The sequence below is a fragment of the Cervus canadensis genome, chromosome 8, assembly GCF_019320065.1.
Source record: "Cervus canadensis isolate Bull #8, Minnesota chromosome 8, ASM1932006v1, whole genome shotgun sequence".
Lineage (NCBI taxonomy): Eukaryota > Metazoa > Chordata > Mammalia > Artiodactyla > Cervidae > Cervus > Cervus canadensis.
The window spans coordinates 13,853,742-13,870,628 of NC_057393.1; the positions used below are offsets into that span (position 1 = coordinate 13,853,742).

At 47.7% G+C, this 16,887-nt stretch overlaps 1 long non-coding RNA gene across 1 annotated transcript in view; it reads right to left on the reverse strand.

Moving 5' to 3' along the window:
- Positions 1-7,241, reverse strand: part of LOC122446736 — a 32,502-nt gene extending 25,261 nt beyond the window's left edge. The window contains exon 1 of the long non-coding RNA XR_006270989.1: positions 7,106-7,241. This is a non-coding gene — a long non-coding RNA (uncharacterized LOC122446736). The remainder of the gene's footprint in view (positions 1-7,105) is intronic.
- Between the last annotated feature and the right edge of the window lie 9,646 nt (positions 7,242-16,887).

The following is a 16,887-nucleotide window of genomic DNA, read 5'->3' on the forward strand; positions in this document are numbered from 1 at the left end:
CTGTGCAGAGTTTCCATAATCAAGTCTTCAAACCACTAACCTCCCCCCTTCCCCATAGAAACATCAACCATGCTCTTTCTGCTGTCACTGGAGATATTTTCTGTGTGTTCAGAGTCCCCTGGCCTGCCGGTTGTTTCGGCAATAAGTTAAGCTTGAAAGCAAGATCCACAGCTGAAGATATTGCTCAACAAAGCAATAAATCATATCATTTTACATCATTGCCCCGATCCCATACCCTACACTGCCAGACTCCTCACAGATTCACGGATCCTGTCTCTAAGGCATGCTCCAAGGAAAGACAAGAGATTTTTCAGCCTTTTGTTTTGTTTCACCAAAGAGATTTAATGTTTCCCTTTACAGAGCCAACACTTCCTTGTGTGTGTTCAGTACGAGTTCCCGCCTGCCTTCAGTTCTGGTGACCAAATGTAAACAGCTCACCAGAAGGACAGCAGGAAAGTGTTAGTGTGTAGGACTGCCCTAACCAACTGCCCAACCTTGGTGGCTTAAAACAATAGAAATTGGGGCTTTCTGGGCTGTCCAGTGGTTAAGACTCCACCTTCTGATGCAGGGGGTGCAGGATGGATCCTTGGTCAGGGACCGAAGATCCCACATGCCTTGTGGCCAAAAAAAAAAAAAACATAAAACAGAAGCAATATTGCGACAAATTCAATAAAGACTTTAAAGATGGTCCACATTTTTTTAAAAAATCTTAAAAAAGAAAAACAAGAGAAATTTGTTCTCTCACCATTCTGGAAGCCAGAAGGACAAAATCGAGGTGTCAGCAGGGTCATGCCCCGTCCAGAGGCCCCAGGGGAGCATCCTTCCTTGCCTCTTCCTGCTCCTGGCGGCTCCCAGCGTCCTCTGGCTCCAGTCTCTGTCCCCGTCTTCATGGCCTTCTTCGCTCTGTGGCTGTGTCCCTCTCCTCTTCTTGTAAGGACACCAGTCATTGGACTTAGGGCTTGTTCTAAATCCAGGATGATTTCCTCTCAAGAGCCTTAACTAATTACATGTTCATTACTCTATTTCCAAACAAAGGCATATTCTGATCTCTGGGCAGACACACAAAAAAAATTTTTTTTTTTTCGAGATAAGGGGGACACTATTAGACCCACTACCCAGCATGTGGAAGGATCCAGTGCTTTCTTCCTAAGACCCTCATCTGAATGCCCTGCCTTCTGCCTGCCTGCCTCATCCTTCTCCACAGACAGACAGCTGCATATGTCTTTGGTTGTAACAACCGTATTTTTTTAAACTGCCGCAAGTGTTACAGTTAAGTTTCAACTGGTGTGAAAGGAGCAGCTGCACCTCAGTCTCCCATTCTGCGAAATGGGACCAGCAGTGCCTTTCTGGCAGTTGTCATGAGGTGTAACATACCAAACCAAGGGGAGGCGCCTGGTTCAAGCTGTGATAGCTCAGCCCCCAGGCTCAGGTCTCTGGGACCAGCATGCCTGACAAATTGAACTCACTTCTGAACAGAAGGGAGATAAGGGCATGAAAACCACGTGTTGGTCACATTTAACCAGTAAGGTGAGAAAGAAGCAGAAAACAATTGCTGAGTGGCCATTGGGCTCTATTTCACTTCAGAGCTACTCTGAGTCCCACCAAGGGTGTTTCTCCAACTCCTCCCATCCTCTCCTAGATCCTGGCAGGTGGCAAGAGTATTATGTCCATTCTGCAGATGAAAACACTGAGGTAAGGAAGTTAGATGTAAGTGACTTGGCCATGATGTATGTTAAAATCTTGAGGGTCTAGTTTCAAGCCAAGGGCCATGGTGGGAGGTTTCCAGCTGGATCTGAGCTTGGGATTCAGGGGTGCTTTGAAGGCAATGAGTCACAGACCCATTGAGAGGTGTCAGAGACTGAGTCTTTCTATGGAGTTTTGTTTGTGAAGATCATATGTGCTCTGAGTCTGATAACGTCAGACTCAGAGGTTAACTGGGCTGCATCTGATAACATCAAAACAGCAAAGAGAAATGTGGAAAATGAAGTCAAACCTGTTACTTGTTTTCATGAAGATGGAAAGAAAAAAAAAACAAAGATGTGAATTCTACCTATTATTTCTTTTTTAATTTAGTCACATCTATTTATACATATTGACACATGGAACTAAGAGTTGGAGGCTGGTAACCATGGCTTAAAAATAACACCCTAGCCAGAAGAGAAATGTGATCTTAGGGGTCCCTGAGTCCAGAAAAACCCTAAATGATCCTCTGGCTCTCAGGGGACTGAAAGTAATTGGTTGGGAGATTTTTATTTTAATCATTTTTAAGTCAAGGAGGTTTGTGGTGAAGGATGAATTCCTTTCTAACCATGTCCACCTTGACTTGCTTCAGCCACGATCCACAGCATCATTCTCACAAACCAGATCCCAGGAACTCAGAAACCCGCAAAAAGGGGGTGGGGGTGGGGGTCAAAGTTCAATCTGCCAGAACTTTATTTTCAATCCAGAACTCCATTCCTCCAACCAACTCTCGAAGAAACAATCAACTTGCCCAGTTTTGCATTTGTTTTCCTGTCAGTTTTGTGGCTGTTCATTATGTGTGAGCAGAAATGAGGGCTTGTGTATAAACACCACGGTTGAACAAGGAGCATATTTCTTCCCCCATCTCTAAATCTGGACCCTTCCCCTTCTCGCCCATGCTACAATTTCCTCTGGCACTTCAGACAGACATATGTTATTTTCAGTTCCACAACTTTCTCGTTCGCTGTATCACCGCACACATGGCCCAGCCACTGCAAATATAAATACATGTGGGCGTCTGCATTTCAACCACTGGACTCTAGCCACTTTTTTTTTTTTAATGCAATATAACTCAAGTGGATTGTCATCACAGCCAAGCGGCATGACAAAGTCCAACAAAATCAATGTTTCCCAAGCCCCGACCACGATCCCACCCCAAATTCTTGCCATTTGCCATCCACCCCTGCCCATCGGCAGATGCTCAAACTGGGTTCAGTGGGCAGAATCCTATAATGACCCTCTTATTTATTACTCTTACCTGATGATACAAGAGCCTAATAAATAAATACACTAATTGGGCTTTGCAAAGATAGATCTTCCCCAACAGTACTTATTACCACATAATAAAAACCCATGACAAGCTTCAGCTTTGTGGATACTCTGAGAGTAAATAAGAGATTATTTGCAAATTCAAACGTGCTGAACAGGTTGGCACTCTTTCAGGTAGCAGTGGGTTTAGGCCAGATGCCAAGCTGTGGGGAAGGGAGGGTTTTTTAATACGTACTCCCTTCCAGGCACCGTCAGCTGGAGTATGCTCCAGGAGCCAGCAGCAGGACAGTGGCACATGGATATACAGACAGATGTTGGATTCTTTTCTCCCAGATCCTGGAGGACTTGCAGATGGCCCCACACAAAGGAGATGTTGGAGGGTAACTTAATGAAACTAAAAGCAGCAACTTCCTTTTAATGTGTGCTTCCTAGAAGCCACACAGTGTATCTCGTTTTAGTTTCATAAATAATTATCCCCATTTAACAGATAGGGAAACTGAGACTTAGACCAATGAAGCCTTTTGCTAAGATCTTGAACCTATGAGTCAGGGATGAGGCACCCACTGCTGACTCCTTAAGAAGTATTTGGATTTATCAACTATGTGCATTTCATATTAGTGGTTTAATCTAATTTCAGGAAACCCTGTAAGATACATATTATCAGCATTTTACATTCACAAAGATAAAGCTCTGAGAAGTTAAGTAACTTGCCCAGGGCCACTTAGATGATAAATGAGCAGAGATTTGAACCAATGTGGTCTAATTCTGAAGCCCATGCCCTAAAACATGGACCAAATAGTAAATAACTTAGGCTTTCAGTTCATCCACTGTCACTACTACTATGAGTCTCTATTGAGTTAGCCAAAAAATTCATTTGACTTTTTTCATAACATCTTCTGGAAAAGCCCAAATGAACTTTTTGGCCAATCCAATAGCCTGAAAACAGCTATAGACAATATGTACATGAATGGGTGAGCTTCTCAAGTGGCGCTAGTGATAAAGAACCCACCTGCCAATCCAAGAGATGTAAGAGACATGGGTTCGATCACTGGATCAGGAAGATCTCCTGGAGGAGGGCATAACAACCCACTCCAGTGTTCTTTCTTGGAGAATCCCAAGGACAGAGGAGCCTGGCAGGCTATCATCCATGAGGTTGCGAAGAGTCGGACAAGACTGAAGGTAGCATGCAGGCACAAATGAATGGGTGTAGCTTTGTTCCAGTCAAACTTTATCAACAAAAACAGGCAGGTGGGCAGATTTGGCTAAAGAGTTGTAGTCTGCTGACCCCTGCTCTAAAACACTACAGCCAACATGTCACATCCGTGGTCAAGGTCAGGGAATGCTGAGCACAAGCTAGAGGCACAGAAACCAGTGCATGGCCCTTTGCTCTCCCTGACCTCATCTTCTATTCCTCTTCCCTGACTCTCTCTGCTCCAGCCACGTAGCCTCCCTGCTGCTCTTCAAACACACTTTCATCCTACTGCCTCAGGGCCTTTGCACTTGCTGTTCCCTGCCTGGAATGTCTGTTCTTTGAGATCTCCTCTTGGTTTACTGTCTCATCTCCTTCTGTTTCCTGAACCACTCTCAACTTTGGGTGAGAGCTTCTCTGAATACCCTATCAAAACGTACAGCACACACTCAGGTCAATATTTCCTCTCTCTCTCTCCCCTGCTTTCTTTCTTTCTCTCTATGGTCCTCATCACCATCAGAAAACACCATCATTTTACTAACACATTTCATTTGTTTTCTGTCTGTGCCCTCGAACACTAGAATGGAAGCTCTGGGAGGGGAGCCATTCTTGTTTTGTCCGTTTGGTCACTGCAATCCATCCCCAGATTCTAGAATAGTACTTGGCACAGTGAGGGCCCAGGAAATACTTGCAGGATGAGTTAATATATTTTGGACTGATGGGAACTCATCTTTAGAGCGAGCAGAACTTGGCCCCAGCAAAACTGCCTCGGACTGCAGGCACTTCACTGTGATGACTTCTGGGCCCACCTGGGCACTGCCCAGGGCAGAATCAGGGGCCCCAGCACTTCTCAGCAACTTTGCAACGTCTCCATTGATCATACGAAGCACAGCGGCATGGGGGTGGGAAGGCATTTGCGGAGGAACAGGGAAGTTGAACCATCAGCATGAAATTCCCCGGGCTTCATCTTCCTCACGCTGACCTCTGTCTGTCTGAGTGATTGTCCGATGCTTCTGAAGCCCTTTGAACTCGCCCTTCCTCTGGGCACAGTTACTATCTCTCTGGAAGGGAATCATTCATTTGACACCCTGTTAGAGGTAACGGATGAGTCAGGAGGCTAGCTTCGGGATGTTTCTCAGCAGCAGCGTTCCCCCACTCCAACTCCGCCTCCACCAGAGATGAGGGGAAACCTTTTGGGTCTGTAACCTGACACTTTGTTTTACGAATGAACTAATTTTCCATAGGCACCTTCAAGCTGGGAAACATCCCAGAGGTGGACTAACCTTTAACATTAGGTGTAATTAAGGATTAGCCATGTCACCTGACCCGTGAAGCACCGGAGACCAGAGATAATAAATCCGCCCTCCCCGCTTCGCCCCAGCCACCATGGGCCGTTCCCCACAGGCAGCTCAGTCTCGGGACCTGGGAGGCCTAGCAGTGAACAAGTAACACCCACAGCTCAAGCACCCTTCCATATCCAGACCAGGCAGAAGAAAGCATTGCCTGGGTGCAAATCCAGTTTACAACCAACCAGAGACGGGAAGGGTCCACGCCGAACACTCTGGGCAGGCCACTGCATCTTTCTTCACGGTCATGACTGAGTTAGTTACTGACTTGCCAGGGGACCCTGGGCCAGTCCTGGGCTCCCATTGTCCCCGTGTAGTTACTGAAGGTAAGATGTCTCTGGGGTTCCCAAAAGAAGAAAGTCACCGGTAGTCATAGAGATGAGCGCTTTCCTCGCCTCTCTCCCTCCAGCCCTGTGTCCCCCTTCCTTCTCTCAACCCCCAAGCCTGCCTCCTCAGCCCTTTCCTCTTCAAGACCCAGTGCTTCCCAGTGCCTGGGAGGGACTGCACAGATGTGGGGGCTTCTGCTCAGCCCACACGCCCACCTCATGAACGCGGCACCCCGGTCCTGTCTGGGGGCCCCTGTGTGCATGCAGTTTCTCTCACGTCCGCCGGGCCGGCCCCGGGGAGAGGGCTTCAGGCTCCCTCTATGCCCAGGGTACTTGACTGTTAATGATCCCCGGGCACACTTCCCCCACCCTGTCCCCTGAGACATTTCCAGAGTTGTTTTATGAGCGAGGCTGGGGAAATGTATTAATGAGAGCGGTAATTGCTACCTTTGGGCATCTAGGGCTGATTTACAACGGTTAATGCCTCAGATTCCAAAGGCATAAATTTCAGCTTTTCCGCCATTTTTGTCTGGAGCAAAATGACACAGAGGGAGATTGCATATCCTGGGCTACAGATGTTTGGCTGCACAGAGTGTTCCTCTAAGATGGGGCAGAGACAGAGGAGTTGTTTAATTTAATTGACAATAGAGCATCACTGACGCTTATGAAACCCTATGCACCTACATGGGTGCAAAAGCGTTCGATGGATGGCAATGCCTATTTCTTAGGAGAAAGGAATACAGGACTAGACAAGGAGACTGGGCAAGTCCTCAACCCCACCCCACCCTCCAGCTCTGTCCTGATTGGTTTGATCACTTGGTCATGAAGGTGACACGGCTTCCAAAGTGCTCTCTTCACCCTCAGGGAGTGGCTGTGTTTCTGAGTGGCTCAGCCATGTCCTTGAGAGTCCTTTGGGGGGGGGGAAAAAAAAAAAAGATTTCCAAGATCAAGGAGAGGTGACCCCGTGTGGAGGGTGATCGGGTGTCTGTCAAAAAGCAAGGAGACTGACCCCATTTTCCTTCCAAATGAGTATCTGAGGGAGTTGGAAACTCGAAAAAGAATTCAGTTTTTGGGATTCATCCAACTGGAGTTTCCAGGAACCCCTCATAAGAGCTATAAAGCCACAGTAATTTATTCCCAAAAGGAAAGAGGAAAAACAGCTACAACACAAGCAGAAAAACACAAGCTCCACCACCAGCACCTTCCCCACCGGCTGTTGGAAATCATCTTCCTACCTTGGCTGACAGATGCCTCATGACGGGCGAATAAGTGGCCTTGGCGCCAAGCAGGTACCAGAAAGCCCTGGTCCAGGCCCATGACCCACCCTTCCAGCTGCCCCATCAGAGACCTGCTCTCGGACAGAAAGTAGCACAGCCCATGTGCTGTGTGGAGATCCTCCACAACTCCAGCAGCCCCTGGGATTCCAATCATTCAACAAATATTTGCCACGTGTCTGCTACGTGCAAGGCACAGCACAAACAGGCCTGAAGGAATTTCTGGCCCATTCTTAGGCCAGTTTTGAGTGAGAGTTTAATAACAGCTCATCCCTGTCTCCTGTACAATTCTTTATGATTTTTCAAACCCCTTATTAAATATTTGAAAATGTCAACAGCCCAATAAGTGGACAACCCCACTTTACAGAGGAAGAATATCATGTTTAGAGAAGCAAAGGAATTTGCCCAAGGTCACCCAGCAAAAAAAGAAAAAAAGTCACAAGGCACAGTTGGCATTTGAATTCATGTTTTATGATCACTGAAAATGGATTGGGGGTTAGTTAAACCATCGCCCAGTGAGAGTAAAGCAAATGGAGGTCAAATATATCTGGAACAAGTGGGGTCCAAGTTCTCTTTGTTATTGAAAGTTACCTTTGTTTTAAAAAAAAAACACAACAATCTGGGGAGTTCCCTGGTAGCCTAGTGGTCAGGATTCAGCACTGTCATTCTTCTGGTCAGGCTTCAGTCCCTGGTTGGGGAACTGAGATCTTGAAATCTGCATGATGTGGTCCAATTTTTTTTTAATTTTGAATAATAATAAATTAAAAATATGTATGGGATTGCACCTGTGTGTGTGTGACTAGAAGGAACCACTTGTATGGCTCTGTATGAAAAACCATTATAAGGAAGACAAAAGAGCAACTATTATTATGGAACTCCAGAGGGTCTGGGCTGGAGAAGTCTGTAAAGGACTGACCCCTTGTTTCAGGAATGGGGACATGGAGCCCAGAAAAGGTGCCAACGACTCCCACTCATGGAGTCAAGGATGACTTTCAACCCCAGGTGTCCTGGCCCCTGCCCTTCTTCTTTCACCAGCCAGGATGCAGTTGGTTGGCAGAGAAGAATCAGCTGAGAGTAACGCATCCAAATTGCTACAGAAGTCTCTTCTCTTCTCCTGTGTTTGTTTTGTTTTGTTTCCTTTCCAACTAGGATAAGAAAGGAAAAAGGAAGCACCTGGCCCCAGGACAGCCCCTCCTCCCAAGAAGAAGACTAGTTGAGAACCTCTGCTCCACCACTAGGGGAAGAGAAAGGTCCTCAGCTAGAGTATCTGGCTTCCTCCCCCAGTCCAAGCAGAGGCCCTAAATGGGAAGGGAGGAACCGCTCCCGTGGAGCAGGGAAATGGGATGGGGAGAGAAGCTGGGAGCAAGTTAATGATGTGCCCTGGGATTTCCGGATCAGCAACTCTCGTGTGTGTTTAGGAGCTTCCCTCCAAACTAAATCGATGTGAACTTAGCCTCTCACGCCCTAGAAGTTCACACGCAGCACAGAACAGAGCATGTGTCCACTGCATCCACGTCTTACCCCCATGGCTGACCCTGCTAACCAGTGGTAGGCTTCCAATCCACTACTGGGCAGCCAACATTAATCTGATGGAGTTGAAAGGTGAAAAGAAATTTATACCGTGAATATAGAAGATCTCACTTACTTTGGGGGTATGCAGTACATCCCTTTTGTAAGTTAACAGCACTGACTCCGCTGGACTTTGATAGAGCTGTCAATCAAGAGGCCACACCTACTTCTTCTAGGGTGACTAGCTAATCAGAGTACTCCAGGCTCAACTCCCAGCACCTGATTGGGGAGGACATGTGACCCAAATTGGCCAATCAGAGTTTGTTTCCGAGAGTAAGCTAGATGAGGGCCAGAGAAGGCAGTATCTCAGTCTGGGAGTGCTGGTCTCAAGAAAGATGTGAATGTGGGGCTTACGCTGAGAATGAAGATGACACTGTGGAAACCAAAGCAGAGACAGAGGAGAGAAAGACAGGTCTTGGGATGTTTAAATTGTGGAAGAACCAAGGCCTACCCCACAAAGTTGCCAGTTCTGTTATGCAGTAGAAGTCAAAGAATGTCACGGTCTTCATTGGGGAATCACATAACTCAGCTTTGCCTCAGTCTGCCTATATTGAAGCCAGTAGGGCCTGGGACTGATGAGGCTGCTGTATGCAACCTGCCCCACCCTGTGGATATATCTGCATCCTCGCACCTGCAAGCCGTTTTCACCCACTGGTCCCTTGTAGGAAAGAGCTAGGACATCTCCGTGCAGACCCTTTGCAAGCACTCCACCAACTGCATTAACAGCAGCTCTCAGACACTCTCGGAGCCTGGATCTGACCTGTCTGTGAGTGCTCAGTCGCTTCAGGCATGTCTGACACTTTGCGACCCTGTGGACTGTAGCCCGCCAGGCTCCTCTGTCCATGGGCTTCTCCAGGCAAGGATACTGGAGTGGGTTGCTGTGCCCTCCTCTAGAGGAGCTTCCGACCCAGGGATTGAACCCGACTCTACTGCATCTTCTGCATTGCAGGCAGGTTCTTTACTGCTGAGCCACTAGGGAAGTCCCTGGATCTCACATGCAAAGTATCAATAAGTAGGCAAGAAAAAGATAGGCCAAGATCTAACCAAGTCATCTCTTAAAGAATATCAGTTCATTATTGGACAAGAAAAACGATTGAAAAACTATTAGGACGGTAACGTGACGGTGCCAGAGCTCCACACACCTGGTTTAGTTGGTCATTAGCTCACAGCTCCAGTGTGGGGATTGGATGATGTTGAGCGCCCAGCAGCTATCTGCTTTTCTAAGTTGGCCTGCTTACCAATTTCACACATCCTGCATCCTCAGGTACCTGTCAGAACAGTTTGAATTGCACTGAAGTTGGACTGTGGCAGAAAGAATTAATGAAAATGTTAGTCACAAGCTGGCAGGACTTAAAAATTTCTTCCAGAAGAGTTGCACACAAGCTCATGCTTCTGAAAAAGAGTTGCTTAGTTTTTTGGGTTTTTTTAAATAAATGTGTTTATTTTTGGCTGTGCTGGGTCTTCATTGCTGTGCGCAAGCTTCCTCTAGTTGTGGTGAGCAGGGGCTACACTTCATTGCAGTGTGCAGGCTTTTTATTGCGGTGTCTTTTGTTGTGGAGCACAGGCTCTGGGGTACGCAGGCTTCAACAGCGGCAGCGCTCAGGCTAAGTAGTTTTGGCGCTCAGCTTTAGCTGCTCCTCGGCATGTGGAATCTTCCCAAACTGGGGATTGAACTCATATCCCTTTCACTGGCAGGTGGATTCTTAACCATTGGACCACCAGGAAGTCCCAAGAGAGCTGCTCTAAATTGAGGTTTTCCTGCTTCAAAGAGGAATGAGATTCCCCATCCATAGAGGTATTCAAGTAGAGGCAATTGGATTAGTCTACCTCTAAGATTTTGAAGTAGCCAATATTCTTAAGGTTGAAGGAACATAAACACAAGTCAAAAAAGGGAGGATGAGACTTATATGACTGATTGTTTAAGTGGGTTTCAGGCATGGCTGAATCCAGGTACTCAATCAATATTATAGGAAATCTGTGTCTCTTCATCTCTAAACTCTTCTTTCCTCTCTGCTTTATTTCAGACAGGCTTCCCCACATGAGTGCTATTAATTCCAGGCTTAAGCGCTAGTAGACAAAATGTTCCTCATTCACAATATTATCTGAATTCAGCCTCATTAGATGGGCTTGGGTCATCTGCCCTAAGCCGGAACCATTCACCATAGCCAATGGGGAGTGGAATGCTCTGATTGGCCAGGTCTGATTCATGCGCCTACCCTGGATCAGGGAGTAATGTCAGTTCATTCTCATGGTTTGAGAACAGAAAGTGATCATTCTCTCTGGGTGGAGGTGGGGGGTGGTGAGTTTCCCAGTGAAGGTTGAAATGATTGCTGAGCTGATAAAAATAGAGCAATAAAGTATCATCTACAGTCACCTCCCACCATAAACTCTGTGACTTGTTTGGCAAGGCTTTTTGATCACATGTTTCTTTTTGCCCTGCACATGTGTCCATGTGTCGTTGTGCTCACTAACCCTTTCTGCATTCCTCAAACAGAGTCCTCCAGCCATCAACGCACAGGCAAATGACTAGGCCTCAAATGGGTGCACCTGTCTTCATCCACATTCCAGTAACTCCAGGAACACATGCGAATCCTAATGGATATGCTGAGGAGGCAGACTTCTCCCCACAAGACAAAATAGCTCACTTCTCTGCCAGGAATTTGCCACCAGGCGCTGAGTGGACTTTGATGTCCTGCCTCATTTCCATTCTTGGCAAAAAGAAGAAACCCTAATACCCACCCAGCCTCCCTCTTTCCATCAGGCACATTCCAAGAACTTGTAGGTCAGCCCTGGACCACGTTCCTCTTCCACAGAGAGACTTTTCATCAGTGTATTTCCTTGACCTCCCTGGACCCCAGATGCCCCTGAACCTCTCCTCATTTGGGGGTCCTTCCGTCGCAGAGATGCCCAAGGTTAATCCCCTCCCTTTTCAGCTGAACACTGGCATCACCTCATTAGTGCTGGGAAGAATGTGCCAATATGATAAGAAGAGCACATAGGACACTTGAGGGTACTGCATTCAGAGCTATGTGCTAACTGGAGAAAGTGTTAATAAGGTTGTCACTGCTTTTATGTCCTTTTATATCACTGCTTTCGGCAAGGCCATTGTCTTAAAAACTTGGCTGTGCTGGACCAGCAAAATTGCTGGGTTTTATTACAGACAGAAGTACACAACTGGGACTTCCCTGGTGGCCCAGTGGTTAAGAATCTGCATGCCAATGCAGGGGACGGGGGTTCAATCCCTGGTCCAGGAAGATTCCACATGCCATGGGGCAACTAAACCAGGGTGCCACAACTTCTGAAGGCAGCACACCCTAGAGCCAATACTCCACAACAAGAGAAGCCACCGCAATGGAAGCCCACACACTGCATCTAAAGAGTGGCCCCCACTCGCTGCAACTAGAGAAAGCTCGCGAGCAGCAGCGAAGACCCATCACAGCGATAAATAAATTAATAAATTATTTAAAACAAAAAACAAAAAAAACTACCCACTGCCTGACCCAGGTTCAAGAAAAATACGCACTTTCAATATCACGGGCCAGGAAAAAGGGAGAGAGAAATTCACAGGTAGGCAAGGCAGTGAGTCCGAATGCCCTTGTGGAAGTGGTAACCTCAGACAGGGCTCTGGCTGGGGAGAGTCCCGTGGAACTGTGAGTGCCTGCAGTTCAAATGGCCCTTGAGTGGTCCTCATGGGAATTCAGGATTGACTGATGGGATGAGACAAAGTGACGTGTGGGATATCCTGAGAGCAGAGACTCATCTGAAATCAGACAGGACTCTTGAGCAGTGCTGAGAAAAGGAAGAAGCTTGGAGAAAAGCCTCAGCCAGGTTGTCATGAATCTGTGTGTGCTCAGTCACCCAGTCATGTCCAACTATTCATGACCCCAAGGACTGCAGCCCAGCAGACTCCTCCGTCCATGGGATTTTCTAGGCAAGACTACTGGAGTGGGTTGCCATTTCCTCTCCCAGGGGATCTTCCTGACCCAGGGATAGAACCCACGTCTCCTGCGTCTCCTGAATTGGCAGGCAGATTCTTTACCACTGAGCCACCTGAGAATCCTGTTGTCATGAATGACAACTGCCATTTACGTAGTCTCTGTATGCCGGGCTCTGCATTCAACTCCCACGGCACCCATCAGCCCAGTTAACGGCTCCACAAAGTCTGGGGATAGCACTGTGCCCGTTTTCCAGATAAGAAAACAAAGATCCAGACAGGTTTCATCCCTGCACACAGCTAGTTGGGGGCGGAGATGGGTGTAGTGGAGGAGACCTCTCTTCCGTTGCCTTGGCATTAATTGTCTCCAAGGACCAGACCATTGTTTTTGACCTGGGACTGCTAAGGGCCTCCAAGGTCAGAAGTTCTGCTCCTTTAATTACTCATCCACCTGACAAAAGTCACCTTAATTAGGATGGCTTTCCCAAAGAAAATGCAGCCAGTAGGAGCTGGGCCACATCATCCCACTGGGCATGTATCACCTCCCTGATTTCCAGTGCAGTTACTGAGTTTTCCAGAATTTCTTCTGCAGCTTTTCCTCCTTTTTCTCCTGCTCCACTGTCCCATAGCTCAGCTCTTTGTTACTCACGCTCAGACCACCCAGTCTCTCCCAACTAGGCTCCCCACCCACGCAATCCATCTTATGTTTCTTTAGCAGGTACTTTGCTGCTTTTACTCTAAAACCTTCAGCGGCTCCCTATTGCCCACAGAAGATAGTGGAAACCCCTGAGGCCAGCAGCCCCAGCTTCCTTTCGAACCCCACTGCCCTCCATCCTCCAACCTTAGCTCCGGGACTCAGGCCTCTTTCTCTCCTGGAAGCCCACCAGGTGTCAGACCTCTTGCCTGGAACATGTGCTGACCTCAGAGGGGCTGGTGATAGAGGCCACGGCCAAGATGCTTACAGATACCATAAGTACAGTTGAGACTTCCTACATGTTGTCACCCCTTGTCTCCACTCCCCACTGGTCTTCAGACCTCCCACCCAGGAGGCAAGATGCAGACTCCTAGGCCCACTTTGGGAGACATCAAGAGGTTGAGGAGCCAGTGCTAAGGCTCATGGGTAAAGAGGCATAGTCAAAGGATTCCTGCTGAATAGCCGGTACCGGAGGGACTTCCCTGGTGGTCCAGTGGTTTAGACTTCACCTTCCAGTGCAAAGGCTACGGGTTCAATCCCTGGTCCCACACTTCACACCCAAAACACTGAAAAACATAGAACAGAAGAGATATTGTAACAAATTCAGTAAAGACTTCAAAAATGGTCCACATTAAAAAGAATAATAAATCTTTAAAAAACTTTTAAAAACTTTAAAAAAGTACTGGAGCAAGAATGAGCTTTAGGAGTAATGTCCCCTCCAGGAGAAGGGACATTCACTACAACCCCCTTCTTGGGCTTCCATGTCCCTCCCAGGGTCTTACTTCTGTGACAACTCCCAGGACCAACATGGAAGGGCCTCCCCCAGCATCCCCACAGTAGTTTAGGGACTATGGTTCCCGGCCATGGTGTGAGCAGACCATGGCCATGATTTCTATCCCCATGAAGCAATGAGGTACCACCCAGCACCCAAGTGATGGATCCTCCCTGGATCACCCAGAGGGAGTTCACCTGCAGTGTCCTTCTCCACACCTCCTAAGGGTCCTGTGAGCACTGGATGGGCCCTGACCTCTAACCTCTAGGGAGGCCGGTGACGCTGGCTGCTGGCTCCTCCCTACTGCTGTGCATGGGTGACAGCTGAGTGACAGCATGTTGGCAAGAGAAAGGAGAGGCCTGGGATACAGAGTCAGGGGGAAGAAGACAGGTGTTGGCACAGCCCTGCCCCACTTTGACAATTTTAAGACAGAAGTAAACCTAGGTTCCTAATAAAGAGTCAGCCTTGGGTCCAACATTTGCAGTTGGACACCTACAAACACCTCTGTGAGTTGTTCTTGACCCACCCTCCAAAAAGCATCCTCTTCCATGCCACCCCAGCCCCCACTCTGGCACCAGTCACCAACCTCCTATGCCCTCTGGGTTGGCACCTTGACCACACCATCTGCCTCTCCCCACTCCAGACCCCCCTTTCTTTTCTCCATCTATTTGAAACCCTGGTTCATCTTTCAGAACCTGATGTAAGCCCAGCTCCTCTGTTAGGCCTTCCGGTCCATCCTTCCCCCTACCCCCCCATCTCCACCACCCACCCTGCCCACGTCCCTCTCTATACAGTGATTTCCAAGTTGTTAGAAAAGCTTTCCTCAATAGAGAAACTCTCTTATCTGTGCCTGGAAAGTCATGCACAAACTTTGTTTGTGACCAGGGAAAATAGAAGTAACCTAAGTGCTCATCAACAGAGGGCTGCTCTGCAAAATGAGGAATAATTGTACAATGGAATACTATACAGAAGTTAAAATGAATGAGCCAAGTGTATGCAGGTTGACAGTCTGGTAACTTTGATATAAAACACACTCAAGGCAGTGCTATGGAGGGAGACAGAGATTTGCCTGCAAGTGTGTATTACGGGTCTAATAAGAACACCCACCAACTTGTAATGTGGGTACTTTTGGGGAAGGCTCAAGGGAAGCAAGCCTAGTCATGGAGAGTGAGTAGATTTTAGTGTAATCTTTTAATGTTTGTTTTTTTTTTCCAAAGGAGTATGAATTTTCTGAGTTACTGATAATTTTTTACATGTTCTCTATTCTCTAGAGACTCCTACTCCTCAGTTCAACCAGGGAAGTTCCACCTTCAGCTTTTACCTGTTTCTCTTGGTTATATGGTTTCATTTGATAGCGGGGGAGGTAAAGTTTATCCCGAGCTTTGCAAAAGACTTCCCTCTGGCTTTTCTTCATGCGCCTGGTTCCTGGGAGCCCGGAGCCCTCCGCAGCCTGCGTAAAGCCCATGAGATCAGGGACCTCATCTCATGTTCCGCTAGTGGTGCCTCACGGTGATCCATCTCACCCCTCACTGGGAAGGGAGAGGAACCCAGCCTCAGGGAAACACTGTGGTGGTAGATGTGGGTGCCTCTTACCCGCAGCCATGGTGCTTGCCCCAGCCAGGATGAGGTCTGGAAAAACAGCCCGGTCGGAGCATAAAGAGCCCAGGGGTCATGGAGTCCATGCCTTTGACAAGGAGGGTAATTCAAGGAACAGCTAAACTCAAATAGTAGAGGTTAATGATCCTAGAGGCCTGATGAGAACAGGCTAGCAGACGAGATCGGGTGCGTTCAGGGTAGTATGGCCGTAGACGAGAACAGGCTAGCGAAACTCCACAGCTCATCAGCAAGCTGCCAGGGTCTGCTTATATCGAGCCAGTTGGCTGGGAGGGAGGGATTTAAGATGGAAAAGAGGAAGTGGCTGGAGGCCCCACGGCCTCCCAGTGGACCCACAAGGCCGAGTTGGACCCTTGTACCCAAGAGGCATTGAATCACTGATGGGTGAATTTCAGTTGACCTACAGGGGGGCACACCAGACCTCAGGTAAGCCTCACCCAGAGAACTTGGTCTTCTTTGTTCCTGGTCTAGAATCCCAATGACCAAAGAATACCTGTATTCCCTTTGATTGACAGTTCTGACATTTCAGCCCACTCCAGTCCATCCTCACCCTCTTCCCAACATCCTTCTTTTTATTGTGGTTCAGGCCAGAGGCTGCCATGTTGCTGAAGTGGCCACAACACTCCATGCAGACACGGTCATCTGGTCAACCTCCTCCCTTTCCCCACCCACTCCACGATCAACCCCACTGAGGTTTCCAGGCCTGCCACCAGCTGTGTTTTTTGAACACACACCTCGGAGACTTCCAGGTCTCTTGGGGGAGACCACTGTTCAACCACCTTAGAATATAGATCATTAAAATTGTGTACATGATGAAGGGTCACCAGGGAGCCAAAAGATGCTACTATAATTTGTATCTGAACACTGAAATGGATTGTGCAGGATATAGAAGGGGTTGAGAAGATTAGCGCAACTCCAGAATTTAATTGGTTTTTTTTTTTTCCCCAACTCAAGAAAAGTATTCTCTTTGCAATATGGGGCTTGTTGGTTAGGATGAAAAGTTTCCTTCCCACCTACTGGGACCACCAAGGAAGGAGGGAAGCAATTACTTATCTGTATCAGCAAGTGTTCTGAAGTCAGAAGCCAGAAAGAAAATTGAATAGAACCCCACTTGTGTTGTTTCCATTTTTTAAGTTTCCAGGGCACATTTTAGAGTTTAT